Source organism: Cupressus sempervirens, chromosome 4 (genome assembly GCF_028749045.1).
Source record: "Cupressus sempervirens isolate cs-2001-9-10 chromosome 4, ASM2874904v1, whole genome shotgun sequence".
In the NCBI taxonomy this organism is placed as follows: domain Eukaryota; kingdom Viridiplantae; phylum Streptophyta; class Pinopsida; order Cupressales; family Cupressaceae; genus Cupressus; species Cupressus sempervirens.
In genome coordinates, this window is record NC_143121.1 from 466306085 (window position 1) to 466323058 (window position 16974).

Sequence of the window (16974 nt, forward strand, 5' to 3'; positions counted from 1 at the left end):
AGAAAAATTCTAGAAGGTTGGAAGGAAAGCACTAGCTATGGCCTAGGTCTTGGGTGTGGAAGCCCCAAACTGTCCTAGAGTAAGAGCAGTGAACGAACAAATGATTACCTATCTCTGACTCTTCTTTGCACAAAACACATCTGATAGGCTTGATATGACCTCTTTTGATGAGATTTTCCTAGGTGAGAGTTTTGTCTTGAAGAGCCAACCACAAAAACATGTTGACTTTTGGCATGAGGCCGAGGAACCAAGCTCTCGACCAAGGGGGAGACCCTTTTAAGCTCCATAAAGTAGAGTACCCAAAGGCTACTAAATAGAGCCCATTGGCAGTATCCCTCCAAACTAGTTCATCCTTATTATTGCTAAGGGATAAGGAATTAAGCATGATCATGATTGGTTTGAGGTCCTCTAAGATAATGGAAAGGTCCTTCCATCCCTGTTTGGTCCTATAATTAATGACTTTGTACCCAAAAAGTTTTACGCAATCATTAGCTCATGATCCATAGCTGGGGTTATTCATAAGGGGGCCTTGAGAAAGCCAATAGTCAGACCAGACTAGAATATTCTCCCCATCACCCAGCTTCTAGGAGACTTTAGAGTTAACCAAGTCCCTGGCTTTTAAGAAACCATTGCAAATAATAGAGCCTCTTGGGATATTCACACTAAATAGGGTGAACTGAATAGAGGGCCTTTTTATATACTTATTTACCATAGGGTCTCTCCATTCCCCCGTGCTACTAAAGATGTGCCAGATTTGCTTTGCAGGAGGGCCTTATTGAGGTGAGTGAGCTTCCTAATTCCTAGACCTCCTTTCTTCTTAGGGAGGCAAACTTTGTCCCAAGCAATAAGGGGGTATCTTTTATTCCTTTCAATTCTCATCCATAAAAAATCCCTTTGGATTTTCTCCATCCTCTTGGCATATTTCACCGGTATGGTAAAAAGGCTCAGAGCATATATCGGCAAGTTTTGGAGGATGGATTTAACTAGTTGACATTTTCTAGCTTAGCTAAGAATGGATCCTTTCTAGCTAGCCAGCTTCTTATTGAACCTTTCTATGATTCCATTCTAGAAGGATTCAGATGGGGCCATTCCCAAGGGGAGACCAAAGTGTCTTTCATAGCCTTGCCCTCCTTGACCGAGGCCTCTCCACCCATAATAGTATCATCAACAAATTGTTGATGCATAAAGGGGGTGCATTTGGAAGAAGGTTTAAAACCTTTGATCCTCCCTTCTTTCTTTTTCTTCTCCATGAGTCTGCCAATACATTCTGCCAAGAAAATAAAGAGTATAGGTGATAGAGGATCCCCTGATGTAGGCCTCTGGTAGTTTTGAAGAAATTAGAGGGGGATCCATTCACAAAAATAGCTAGAGAGGGGGTGGTGACCAGCTGGGAGGTTAGCTTGCACAAATTGACATCAAAGCCAAAAGCCTTCAACACCAAATCCAAAAAAGACCAATCCACCTGATTGTAAGCTTTGGACATGTCTAGTTTGAGTAACATCCCTTCTCTCTTTCTAGCTTCCATAGAGTGAATCACTTCATGCACCATGATAATCAAATCTAAAATCTGTCTACCCGGGACAAAACCAAATTGTTGCTAAGAAATAATTAGGGGGAGAAGCTTAAATAGTCTCGAAGTGAGCACCTTCAAGATGATCTTATAAAATGAGTTGCATAAGTTGATGGGTCTAAACTTATCCAGAGTGTCAGCTCTTGGCAATTTGCAAATAAGAACTAAGAATGTAGAGTTAATTTCCTTCAGAATATTTCTGGCTTCAAAGAACTCTTGAACTACCTTTACGACATCCTTCATAATGACAGTCTAGTACATTTGGAAAAAGAAGGTGGGAAAACCATCAGGTCTAAGAAATTTATCCATTGAAAGAGAAAAAAGAGCTTCTCTAACTTCAAAATCAGAAGGAATGGCCCAGAGCAGATTATTATGGTGTGATTGGAGGATTTGAGGGATACAAGAGACAATGTCATCCTACTCCACTTTAGAGAGTAAAGGATCCCAAGATAGAAGGGAGGAGAAAAAAGAAACAACTTCAAGTGAAATATCTTCTTCCTTAGTCAGCACACCCTGATCTTTCTTCAGGCCAAAAATCCTATTATTAGCTCTATGCTTAAGAGTGGATAAATGGAAGAACTTTTTGTTCTGGTCTCCTTCCTTGAGCCAATGGATTCTAGATCTTTTCCTCCAAAAATTTTCCTCTTTGCTAATGATGTCATGTAAATTAGATAGGATGGATAGCTCTTCTTCCCTATTCGAGGCATCATACCCATTTTCCTGAATTGAGGCTTGGATAGAAGAAAGATTAGCAGAGAGATCCTCTTTAAGAGAGAATAAATGACCAAAATTTGACTTATTCCAAGCTTTTACCATCCTTTTAACATTACTGAGTTTTCTAGCCACCCTAAACATTGTAGTGCCTTCCATATCTATGCTCCACCAAACCTTAATTCTTTCTAAAAGGCCAGGGTGGGAGGTCCACATTTTCTCAAAATGGAAGGGAGGAGGTCTATAGGGATCAAAAGGAACAATTGAGAGGGAGATGGGGAAGTGGTCAGACCCAACTCTAGGCAAAAGAGCTAACTTGCAAGAGGAGGACTATAGCCAATCAGGAGAAATGAGGGCTGTATCAAGTCTAACCTAAATACACTCCTTTTCTAAGCATTTATTGGACTAAGTGAAGTCAACTCCCATTAGGTCTAGATCTAGAAAAGCTAATCCATTGATGAAGTTAGAAAGGTCATGCTTTGTATCCCAATCCTAAAACAAACCGCCCTTCTTCTCCTTGTCTAGAAGAGGTGTATTGAAGTCTCCCATAATGATTCCTTTTTTCATGTTACTATTCTTTACTAGCCCTTCTGCTCTAGACCAGCAGAACTTTCTATCTCTCTTGTTATTGGGAGCATAAATATTGAGCAAGAACCAAAATTCATTGGAATGGATATGGAACACTTTACAAAAAACAATGTTACCTTCATTGAATACTAATTCCACCCTAAAAAGTTTTTTCTTGTATAATGTTAGCAGGCCCCGAGAGGCTCCATCAGAGTCTGAAGCCTCCCTGCTCATCAGGTTACTGAACTTTATATTTCTCAAAGAATCCTTTTTCATTTTTGTTTGTTGGATCATCAAAGTGTGTAGTCTCTGGTCTCTAATCAGATTCCTAATAATTTCCTATTTATGGGCACCATTTAGGCCCCTAATATTCCATGAGATGATCTTCATTTTTTACTCTTAGAAAAATCCTTCCAAGTGCTTTGGTGCTCATTCGCCAAGCATCTTCTGGTCTCCTCTTCTCTGGACTCCCTCTCTAATTTTTTGCCTACTTTGGTTGTAGAGCCCACACCTGGTTTGCAACTACTCTTGGTTACTATAGGAGAAGCCTTAGACAGATCTTTGATTTGGTTCTTCCTAGGTATCTCTCCCTTCTTTTCAAACTTCAAGGATCTAGAAGCTTTATTACCATTCCTTGGGGTGCTGAGAAGATCTACCCTTTGGTCCAAATCTTTCAACAAGTCCTCCTTTTTTCCTATTTTGGTCCTTGCTTCTTTGGTGGAAACCAAGTTTTCCTCTGGGTCCTGAAAGATGATAATTTCCTTATTTTCTCTTTCCTTTACCTCTTTTGTGGAGCCCAAAATCGACTCTTCCTCGCTGGGGAAAAGGTCCATACTAGACTCTTGAAAAACTTTCTACGAGACAACCTTACCTTCCTCTTCTCCAAGCATGAGGGTCCTTTCCTTGACCTGGTCATCCTCAATCTATTGGGAAGCATTTAAAGGTAGAGAGGAACTTGGTCCTAACTTGAGTGACTCTCCTTCTTTTCTTGTCCTACCCTGAGGCTCTTGGTTTGTCATCTTAGGAGCATCTACTGCATTCTGGGTCTTTGTAGAAAGGCTCTTCTAGCCTTGTTTAATGTTCTTATTTTTCCAAAATTTCTTCATCCTTGTTTGAGAAGAAGAAGGAGGATTCTTCTTCTTAGCATTCTTAGCTTTTGAGGATTGAAAAGCCTTGTGACCTATTTTTAGATAGTGAAAACACTCAAAAGGGACACTCTCAAAGTCCAACTGTTGGATATGAGTGCCAAGTTTGGACTGAAAAAAACCACTTCAGGCATATGATCCCCTTCCCTCACACCAATGTAGATCCTTGCATAAGTCAGCCTACTCTTAGAAGCTATAATAGGGTTGATGGAGAGAAGCTCTCCAAAAGATTTGGCCACTCCCTTAAAGACATCATCATTCCAGAACTCCAATGGCAGCTTAGGGAGTCTGACCCACACTGGAGCTTGCTGAAGGAATGATTTGTTTAAGTCTAGTTTAGATGACCATTTTTGAAGCATTAGGGTGGCCCTCCCAAATCTCTAAGGGATTTCACATAGAATGCCAGCCATGTCCTCTTGACAAGTGAACTCAAAAGAGAGAAAACCCTTAGCCATTGTTATGACACTGACTTGACCTTTCAAGCTCCATTTTTTCAAAGTGTAGGCCTAAAACAAATCAATATTTGGTCTTGGGAAAATAAACTTCCTGACAAGTGTTGAGGCCATAGAGGCAATGATGTGGTCAACAATCTTGTCTGGAATAGAAATCGTGCAAGATCCCTTTTCCAGTCCTGACACAATCTTAACCAGAGGAAAAGATGACTTACCAGATGGCATGACACCAAAGAGTGAGGCCCATCTCTTTGAGAGATTCCCTGGAATGTCCTCATGTGGGTCCCCATCTCCTAACTCATCTTCGTTGCCTACTTGGTGATCGAGGTCTGTCTCCTTGTGACTTCTCGCCCATCTCTAGATTTGAATTTTGAACATGCACTCCCATCCTGCTACTATCTGGATTGTGATACAATAGGCACCTATTGTTGATGTTCTTAAATAATTTGATAAGAAATAGAAAAGTATTAGAGTATATTTATAAGAACCTCTAACCCTCATTCAAATAGACTTTCTTAAAATTAAAAATTTTGATTCATATTTTGAATATTTTAAAACCTTTGGTATATATTAGTATTTTCCCCAAGCATATATAGTGTGATTAAGATACATTATTATAAATATTGTAGTATGATATTAATAGTTAAAAAGAATAAATTGGGCTATAGGACTAATGGTTAAAAAAAGAATAAATTGTAGAACCCACTTTTTTCATTAAGTATTAAAGTAGTAATATATTTTAAAATCTTTAAAATCATACTTCATGCATTTTATTGAAAATTAATATATTCTGAATTATAATATTATTTAATTTATTTTCTTTAAATATATATATTTTTAAAATGAGTAAGTAATTTAAAATATTATAATTAGTTCAATATTTTATATCTTTTATATAAATTTAATATAAAAAGTAAACTTGAATTAGGTGGTGAGTGGGAAATGTTTCCATGGTGGTATGTGGGATCAGTCTATAGCTTTGTGGCCCCTTTGGGGTTAGAGGAAGGATGGTGAAGGGAAGGATCTCATGATAGTGGTTTGGGAAGGGCGGATGGTCAAAAGGAAGATGCAAGTAGTGAAGATACAGATGAAAATGCCAATATATTGGCAGTATTATGGGCATCAAGGCTATTTTAGAGAGGTCTCTTTATGTTGCTTAGGAGAATAACATTATTTTGGAGACAAGTCAAGATCCCAAGAAATGATATTCACTTTTTGGGGTCAAACCCACTTGTAAGTCGTCCTTTTGTCTCATATTTGCTTGTAGATCATGTTGGTTGGTAAGTTTCTAGGGTCAAGGCCTGATATAGAAGTCATGCTAACCATGGAAAAAGGAAAATGGAAGGTGAAAGTGTAGGTGGATATCATGACTTCCCCTGTGAATTTATTTCTTTCAATCTTACCAACAAAGAAGATCTAGAGTATTCTCTATGCGGATACCCTTGGATGTTTGGAAGAAATTCTTTAGCCTTGAAAAATTGAGAGCCTAATATTGATATTTATGAAACTTTTTTCCATGTGACTACCATTTGCATTCAATTTCCTAGCCATCCATTTCCTTTCTAGCATGAGGATGTTCTTAAAGGTTTAGCTTTCTCTTTTGGGGTTCTTTTATCTATAGACCCTATGATAGCCTCTAAATCACATCTTGTTATCCTAGAGTCTATGCTAATGCTCATCAGTTCTCTGATTTATCAGATAAAATTGAAATTGTTTCTAGGATTGGTAAATGGGATTAGAAAGTGGTTAATATGGATCTCCCCTTTTCTTGTTTCTATTATAAAAATGCAAGACAATAGGTTAAGAGATGTCTAAAGAAACCAAAGAAAGATTCTAAAAGGATCCTTCTACCAAGCATCCAAACATCAAAAAATGTGGAAAAGAAAAAAACCAATTGAGGGAAATGAAGAAAAGGGAGGTAAAGTATCCAAGGATCTAGAAGTTAATTATGATCAAGTTGGAAAGCAAGAATATGCTGAGGATAAATCATTCCCAAATGAACATGATAGAAATGAGAATTATCAATCTACTAAAGATGGGATAGTTGTTGCAAGCCTAATGGGACTGAAGCTAACAATAATATGGTTTTTTTTGGTGATGTGGCTTAGTTGGCTTCTTCCCCAACTCTATGTATGAAGTAAATCTAGTGTCCATCTTCTCCAAAACCTCCTAATGAGGATATAGTCTAGAGCCTAGAGGTAGAGAAGTTTTTATATAGTAGAGAGGAACATGATGAAGATCAAGATGTAGTGCAAAAGGAGGGAGAGCTCTTCTTTATCCCCATTCCATCAAGAATTAAAACCTCCTATGATAGAACAAATAAAGCCCCATCATTCAATGAAGCTTAGTCTATCTTGTTTTGGGGGAAATGAACACCAACCTTTTAGGGGAATTAGAAAATGTAGATATGGTTGAATTAACCTACCTCAATGATATCATATATTTGAATAATAAGAAAGCTTTAGGTAAAGATAATGTTCAAAATATTCAAGAGGGTATGGGGTAGAGAAGCAAAAAAAAGGTTGACAAGGATATCAAATGTGTTTCATCCTTTAGGAAATCCACAAGTTGGATATAGTTATTTTTCAAGAAACAAAAAATGACCAAGGAGAGAGTTGAAAAGATTAATTTTTCTAAAAATGAAGGAGTAATAGGTAGAAATGTTGATGGTGATTTAGGTAGCACAATCATCTTTTTGAATGATTAAACCATCACAGGTAAGCCTTTATCCTTTGATGAAAAAGTTATTCATCTTTTGTGTCATAATATTAGGGATAATTTTTAGTAGGTGATATCTAATATTTATGATCCTAATAAAAAAGTAGAAAGACGAAAATTTTGGGAGTAGATCTTAGATTATTAACCATTTTTCAGGATGGAAAACTTGCTGGTCATAGGTGATTTCAATACTATTTTCAATAACAAAGAGAAATTTGGGGGTGTTTCTAATCTCAAGATGGTAGGATGGATCTCAAGAACTAAATATACTTGGTCCAATCTTAGGGTGGGGTGAGATCTCATTCAAGCTAAGCTTGATTGGGTCCTCATCTCTCACGATTGGCTTCAAAGTTATTCCTACTCTCTTTCATCTTTTCCCAAAATTGGGTTTGATCACTTTCCTATTCTTTTTTCATGTGATCCAATGAATGGAAGGAAGAATTTTCCTTTCATATTTGAAAAGATGTGAATGACCTATCCTAATTTTGAAGATCTTTTCATAGATTGGTGGGATATTAAGGTGGAATGTAGAGCCATGTTTAGAGTGGCCAAAAATCTTAACAATATTAAGAAGAGAGTGGGAGCTTGGAACAAAAACTATTTTGCTTCTAGTTTTGAAATAAAAAAAGAAATTGAAATTAAATTCAAGGATTCTCAAGAGAACATACAAGATGATGGTCTCTCCAATCATCTCTATAAATTGGAGAGCAAGTTGCTGGTGTATATCATAGCTAACAAGGAGATCTTCTAGAGGAAAATATTAAGACCAGTTTGGTTGGCAGAAGGAGACAAGAATTCTAAAATACTTCCACATAAAAAATCTCAAGCATAGGGCTTCTTAACTCATCATCTACCTCAACACCTAATGAGAATGGGATATATTTGGAAATGCAAAGACACTTTGCATCTCTTCTCTCTTTTGAAAAAATGCCAAATTATGGTAATCAGGAGAAGCTTCTATCTAATATTCCCAAGCTAGTTGAAAAAATATTAAATAAATATTTGACCTCAATCTCTTCTTCTAAGAAAATTGAGGAGGTGGTGATGGCCTTTGAAAAAGAAAAAACACCAAGCTCAAATCATTTTCCTAGGTTTGTTTTTAAGGAAATGTGGCATATTATGGGTGAAGATGTCTCCAATGCATTCAAGGAATTTTTTGGATCTCTCTCTATTGAAGGAAATCAACTTGACTTTTATTTCTCTCATCCCTCAGAAAACTAGTGTTGATCAAGTGGATCAGTTTAGACCTATTAGCCTTTGTAATTGCTTTAATAATACTTTTTGGAAAATTTCGCTAGATAAATTTTCTTGTAAGCTTACAGGATGGAAAGAAAATTTTATAAGTCAAGTTGGGAAGGTAACTCTTGTAAAGAGTGTCCTTTAAAGCTTCCCACCTATGCACTTAGTCTATTCAAGATTCGAAGTAACTTTTCTTAGCAAATCTAAAGAATTCAAAAGAATTCCTTGTGGTCAGGGGTGTAAGAGTGGAAAAGGATGTCTCTTACCACCTAGGAGAATATTTGAAAACCTAAAAGGAGATGAGGTTTGGTTCTAAGATTAGTTAAAAATATGAATAGGGATCTTCTTCCTAAAAAAAAATTAAGGAGAATCTAAAGTGAGGAGGAGTGGAACCCTATCCTTAGAGGAAAGTATCTTTCCACTTGCCCCTCCCTACAAGATTTTTTGAATGCCCCTAACATTGAAGGAGAATCTTATATTTGGGAATCCATTTAGGATTTCAAGATTATTTCCAATAAAGTTTCTAGATGGAAGATGGGCAAGATTATTTCCAATAAAGGTGCCAGATGGAAGATGGGCAATGGTAGGAAAATAAGATTTTGCAAAGATTGTTGGTTAATGAATATTCCTATTGCTAGTAAAATAGAGGATCTAAGAATCATTGGCCATTTTAAACAATTTATGGGGAGAAGGTTCCATGATTATTGGATTATTTGAAATTGGGTTAAAGAAGAGAATACTTATGTTGATCTTCATTTTATTTAGGCTTCTCTAAATTCTTGGAGAATTGAAGACAAAGAGGATAGAGTTATTTTGTGTAATAATCCAAATGGAGCATACTCTATGGCCTCTAGTTTGTCCTTGATTACACCCACTGAGGAAAATCCTTTATGGGTGTCATGATGGATAAAAGGTATAACTCCTAAAATTGATATTTTCTATTGGATTATGGTCCTTTGACCATGATGTATGGTATTTTGTTTCCATTCAATGTACCTAGTTCATTTTAGAGATCTCATGCCTTTTCAATGAGGGCATCCAATTCTTCAAGGAGATGAAAACCACCAAGGAATGCTCTCACTAAATATCCTATAAAAGAAGATGAAAGAAAGCACTAATCGAGGTAGGAAATTTTCTTTCCAATAAGAATATTAAACTTATTTGGAAATTGGTGCTTAGTAGTGTAAGAGCCTATATATATATATATATATTTATATAGCAAAAGTGGATGAGCCACTAGATTTATTTTATTAATAAAAAATTGATTCAAAATGCTCAACCAAGAAAGAATTAGAAAGAAAACCCATCCTCCTCGCGCAAAATATAAATCATCAATATGTACAACTTATTATATCGACGAGAATTTTCTCATACATAAAAAAATTTTGAGCAAATAAAATACAAATACATTAGATTTGTTCATTTTTTAAACATATATCAAGAATTCAAAATCTTTGTTTCCAACCTTACTCCTCCATGTCCTCCATAGTTGTGCATGCCTCCTCTCGAGCATGTCTCATTTCATGTGATGTACATCCCCAATGAGTAGAGGAAGGAATAATAGGGGATTTTTCCCACTCTGATCTACACTCAAAGTTCAAAATAGGAGGAGGCCAACCAACAAATTCAATTTCCCATTGTTCATAGCTTAGGTCTGTGGTCATGTCACCACCAATAGCCACCCCTCAAGACTTGGTTGGTGTACCATGCCAATAAACTTGGTTAGTAATCACTAAGTCATCTTGTAAATCAAGAAAAAAATCTTGGAATGCACTTGAAGGAATCCCTTCATGAATCTAATAATCAAAGTTGGACAGGCTCAACAAATCCAATATAGCATAACTAGTGTGCTTAACTATTTCTTCCAATTGGTGACCCAGAGGCCTTACAGTGGTTTGGAGAGCCTATATTACTTTAGATGATAAGAAGAAAAGGGTGCATTATATTAACTTTATTTTTCTAAATCATTTTTTAGTATGGTTATAAGATAAATTTCTTCTACTACATTCTAAGGTCTTTGCATCATAGTTTAATTAATCAAAAGAAGAAGGCTTCCTTACCAGTGTTACATGAAGGCCTTATTTTTTTTTTTTTAGATTATTGTAAGGTTTGTAACCCATCCCCTAGCCTAAAGTTTAGAAAAGAAGAGAACAATAGCTCCCCCACAATTAAGGCAAAAGCCCTTATTTCAAGTAAGAAAAAGATTATGATTGAAAATGATGATGATACTAGAAGTGTGGAGGAGGAAAATTCAAAGTTTAAGAAGTTGAATAATGAGAGGCTCTCATTAGATTATGGGAAGGAAATAAGGAGGGTATGGAGACCAAGGAAGAAGATGCTACACTACTGATGAAAACACATAAAACTAAGGAGAAGATGAAATTGGAGAACTTAGATCATATTACTCAGGTATTAGGCAATGAAATCACAAGAAAAGAATTTGAAAAATTCATTGAGCATATGGTTGGTTATTATACCTCCTTTTATGAAGACATCCCAATTGGAAAAAAATAAGAGGGGTAAAGAGAAGAATTTGGCTCATTCTTTGACTAGTGTGGAGAAAATCAAAGACTAAAATGGAAGCCATTGATGCCTATTATTCAGGGGCTCACAATGAAATCATCTCCCTTAAAATGGTGGTTAATGAGTTATAAAGGAACCTCCAAAAGGAAGTGCAGAATAGAAAGGAGCAAAATGTTATAGGTTAGTTGGGAGAGGTAAAAAGGGCCAAAAAATGATAGTGAGAGAAAGATTCATTTGTTGGTCTAGACATTGTTAATCTAGGAGCAAAAAGGCATTGAACTAAAAGTTGATATCACTGGAGAAAAGAAGGATGTGGACATCCAAGGCCCATATGAAAGGAGTCACAAAAGACTCAAAAAAAAGAAGAGTGTGTTGGGTATGTGCAAGATCATGGTGTGCCAAAAAGTGGTGATCTAAAAAATATGTAGTTCTAAAATACCTCAAAGCATTTCAAAATCTATTCCAAATTTTTTCTGGCCCATAATGATACCAAAAAAAAATTATACCTTTATAAGACCTAGTATATCTTTGGATACCAACCCTACATCGTCAACTTAAAAAAAGTCCCAAAAACATGCTTTTGGCTTATTCTTGTGTATTTTTCTACTTCAAACATGTATCTGACGACCTTTTTCTCACCCAAATTTGATGAAACAAAAAGGGCCTCCTAAGAATGCTCTTATCTTTTTATAAATTTAATGTTTATCAAATTTCAAGTTTAGTAAGTAATTATTACTTATTTTATAATGGAGTTATGTATAAACTATTGATTGACACACTAATAGAAAAACAACTATAACTTTCAAATGGTACAACATTTTTGAATTCCAAAAGATGCATCAAATTCTATGCTTCTTCTACTATAAGGGGAAAATGAGAAAATTAAATTTTGTAGAGTTTTGAATTAGTTCTTTTTTTTACTGGTAAATGGCTGAAGCCTTTGATTATATTAATTAATAAAATTACAAGAGAGTAAACTTTGTTCAAATGGGCATTGGTAGGAAAGAACAGAGAATAAAACCTCTAGTCTAGCCCAACATCCAAGTCCTTTATTATTACATTTTAAAAGGGGCATGCCCCAGTTATTCTACTTCAAAATATTTAGTTATTGTTACAAGGAAGCTAAAGCCAAGCTTGAATAGATAATTCTGAAGACCAAACCAAGTGGATGGTGTCCTTATCACAAGGATCATTCCAACTAGGATTCCAACCTTTGTAGATACCTCTTAATTGCTGATTTCCTTACTGTTCTAATAAACATAAGAAATAACTTAAACCAACCATTAGTAATATTAGTAATAAGCATTTCAGATCTAGCCCAGCTAGAACCAACTATATCTACCCAACCTCATGGCCAGAGAGCGCATGATTGATTTAATATTGTTAAAAGAGACTGAACCAAAAGTTTAATGCTCACTTAGAAATAGAAGCATAAAATACACACAAAAAATGATGTACTACTAACCCAATAAGAACCTATCTCAAAGAACAGTTTAATTAGTGAACACACTAAAAGATCTAGATTTTTCTTCTCATAAACTCTGATATGAAATCTTAGTTAAAATATTAACTATAGTATAAATTAAACATTTGCAAAAACTACATGAAACCAAACTTGAAAGTGATAACAATAACAATAGCCAAAGATAAACAAAAATCAGTTTGTAATCAAATGGAGAGGAGAAAAATGAACTTGACTCCATCATCCAAATTTCAAATGTATTAGGAATGATTTTGAATATCAAAGACAAAAAAAGATCAACAAACCAGAGAATTAGGGCCAAAATGAATCATATAATGAACCTTGTTTAATTTGAATCTGATATGCTAATAAAATTCTCTAAACTCGTAACAATAGAGGTAAATCAATATAAATGAAAATTAATAGACCATCACACACATACATCAATCTTTGATTTGCAATTCAATATTATATATATATTCAGGAGATAAACATATAGAGTTTGAAATTGAGATATACGTACTACAAAATGCCTCCAAACCAATCTGTGACGAATCAGTATAGAGGCCTAAGTCCTACGAATACCTAGACTTTACAAAAAACTAAAATCTAATCATAAAGCATAGGAGAAATTAATAAAGACTAAAAAAATATCAAAGCTATAGAATACAACCAACCTATCTAAGAAGAGCCAAAATAGGGGAGAAACCAAAATAGAGAACATCATTAGAGGAATAAACTCCAAACCATATGACATCAAAAAAATGAAATCTGTAAGATTGACATTTACTTTCAGAATACCATGATAATCTCTGAAATATCCTTGGGGCTTTCCAACTAAAAATTTGGTAGGAACTTGAATGTGGTCTTTTCTCAACTTGATTTTTCCATACTTGGAGTACAAAATTCCAAATCATCTATGTTGTCAAGATCCACACCTGGATGAATATATGCCTTGAAGAGGCCTAGATAATTTTGAAGTCATATTTTTCTATCATCTTTAATGATACCTCTCCAGTAAAGGAGAAACTAAATACTAGCCTCCATTTTGGGCCACTCCTTGATGAAAGCCACATTTTCTTGAATAACCAAGGTAAGGCATCTAATAACCACTACCAGATCGAAGCTAGCCAGAGGATGCACCATGTATATTTTAGGTAATGGGATCCTTAGCTTCTTGACAATGCTTTTAACAACTTCCTTCAACCCCACATGCTAGACTAGATCAAAAATTTTACAATAGAGATGAATCATAGCCCACTTATCTATCCTAGCTCTAGCCAAGCACCCAATGAAAGCCCCTATTATGTCACTATTGGTGTGCCAAATAAACTCATAATTGAATGTACCTTCTCCAATGGTACAACACATAGAAATTATGGTCATGTTTCCTATAGGCTTCAGGATCCAACTCCATCTTTCTAGTTTTACACTTTCCCAAAACACCATGGTCCTAACTTCAGAAGCATGAAAAAGATAGATGTTGGTATCCAATTTGGGGAAGAAAGGCAAAAAATGATAGCAATAGAAACTCCAAACACAAAAGGGGGAGGATAAAACTAGCTTACGAAGGATCTAGAGAAATCAAGACAGCGATGTCAACCTTTATTGATGCTAGCTAGTGATGCAGACACCTAGTGTTAACAAATAATGAATAAATGGTAGGCAAAGGTTAACACTCCTTATAATGATCACGCTATGGTTGCAGCCAGTAGGAATAATGAAACAAAAACCCAAACCATAACAACAATGTAGGAAAAAATAGAAAACAAGGGAGGAAAGCCTAAAAACTATAGCTATAAAATAATAAATAATGAAATCCAAAGAGTCTCCTTACTAAAAGAACTAGCTCCATTATGAAATTAATAAGCCTATATTTATAAGGGAGAAAATAAGACTCTAACCAGTTAAGGGGATGCAAATAAAAGAAAAACTAAATGGAATTTAAGTTGATTTGTTGCGCTAATATTGTAGATAAAGTATATAAAAATGGACTTAATATAAATACAAGAGAGGGAGGAAGAAAAGAAGAAAAATTCTAAAATATCTAATCAGCCACTTAGGATGATATATTACTAAAAATTAGAAAGTCTTCTCCATCAACACCTCTATTAGCCAATTGATTTGTATTTTTTCTACCTTCTCTGAAAATATGCCAAATTTGTATATCTGAGAAGAGGTCCATAATATTAAGAACTTATTCTAATTTGGAGTTGAGGACCCAATTTGGTGTCAAGTGCTTCCTGATAGCATTAAGAACAATTTGGGAGTCACCTTTGATGATGATATTTCTATATCCTAAATCTAGACATATTTGTAGACCTGCTTGCAAAGCTTCTAACTTTTTAATATTATTACAAGTAGGGTCTAAAGGTTTAGCTCTTTTAGCAATCCACCTACTAGATCCATTATTGATGATACAACTGATATCAGTGATACTAGGATTACCTTTGGAAGCCTTGTCAGAGTTTAACTTAGTCCACACAATCAGAGACGGAGTCCATTTGTAGAGTTCCCTTGCTTCTCTATTCTTTTTTTTATAGGTAAGAGGGGGATTAATAAGATTCATACAATTCCTTTTTATAAAACCATCCCAATTCAAAAAAGAACATTCCTCAAGTGAAGTTTTCCTGAGATAGGAATTTAAGGTTTCGACTATTAGAACTTCAATTTTTTTGAGGATCTCCTCTAATGACATATCCATGTTATAGAAAATTCTTCAATTCATTTCTTTCTAGAGTTCCCACACTAGAATAGAAGGGCTAATATTCCAAATTTTACTATAAACATCATTGCGGGCCTAGTAGGCCATCCCTTAAGGACATCAAAGAGGGAATTAGGCAAAGGAGCTATCTAGCCTAATCTTTATTGAGGTCAATCCCAACAAAGCTAGGAATATGAACATTTATATAGAATGTGGTTAGTGTCTTCACTATCTTATCTACATAACTCACATCTTGGTTGACCCGGAATACCTATCTTTTTTAAACAATTAGTTATTATAATTCTATTATGAGAAACTAGCCAAAGAAAGAAGCTAGTCTTGGGTAGACATGATACATCCCAACATAGATTCAATGGGATGTCTACTTTTCCCTAGTCAAAGGAGTTATTGATGACTCTGTAACCATTCTTGACACTATATCTACCATCATTAGAAGTAGCCCATATGAGGTTGTCCTTTTGTCTAGTTGCTTGATTTTCCTATTTTGGAGGAGTTCCTTGAATACCTTTTTTGCAACTGGGTCTATATCAAGGTTATCGACTGACTTCCATTCCCATCTAAAGAATCCATCAAAACAAGATTTAGTTTTGTAGTCACTGACCTTGTGCCCATAGGAATTAGTTAGATAATTCTTGATGCTTTTTGGGATCCCCATACTATCTAAAGGGGGATACCCATCCCAGGAGTCTTCTCAAAAGAGGGCTTCATCCCCCATCCCTATATTCTAGGTAAGGTATCTACAAATAAGTTTTCAACTTTTAGCAATGGAGTTCTAGCTCTTAGAGCCTTTGGGGAGAGACTTCATTCTAAAAATAAAATAGGGATCAACTACATTAAAATATTTTTGTACAAAACGTTAGTCCATTTTTGTTCTCTTTCAAAAAAAAGATGCCAAGTGAGTTTAGCCACAAGAGATTTATTCAATCAACATAAGTTTTTAATTCCTAAACCCCGCTAAATCCTTTGGTTTACATATGTTCTCCCATTTGGTAAGAGGCAACTTATTCAAATTTGTTGAATCATTCCGTAGAAATTTTCTAAATTTGTCCTCAAATTTCTTATACATATTTTTAGCTAAAGGAAGACAAGGAAGAGGATAGGTTCGCAAGGAAGATAGGACAACCCTAACCTTAGTAGTTTTACTTGCTTTAGTGAGCCATTTATCTTTCTAACCTCCTATCCAAGAGTCTAATTTATTAAGAAAACTAAGCCATGCCTTATTTGATCTACTTCCTTTTTCTAACTCTATTCCTAAATTTGCATGGAAAAGATCTTTCTTTATAACCCATGATGTTACAAATATGGGATTCCTTTTTAAACTTTGTGTTGATGATTTCTTTTTTTAGATTTAGAGGCATTCACTTTTTGGCCTAAAGCTACCATATACTACTGGATGATAGATTTAATGTTTAGGGCCTTTATTTGTTGAAATTTTACAAGGTAGGATGGTATCATCTATGTATTGTTGATGACTGATATTAGGAACATTTTCTATGATCTTGATACTATTAATTTTCCCTTCTAAGTGATCTTTGGTTAATGCCCTTCCAAAGGCTTCTGCCATGATAATGTGTAATGAAGGGGATAGCAGATCACCCTACCTAATGCCTCTTGAGGTCTCAAAGAAACCTTTAGAGGCTCCATTAATGAAGACTAATATTTTGGTTGTGGAGATGCATTGATAGATACAATTTATCCATTGATGAGAGAATCCAAAGGCTTCTAAGACTTTGCATAAAAACCTGTAGTCAACCATGTCATAAGATTTTTACATATCTAGTTTCAAGAACATGCTAGCCAATTTGTTAGCTGTATGCAAAGTTTCTTGGATAATCAATAGACCATCTAAGATGGATCTATCT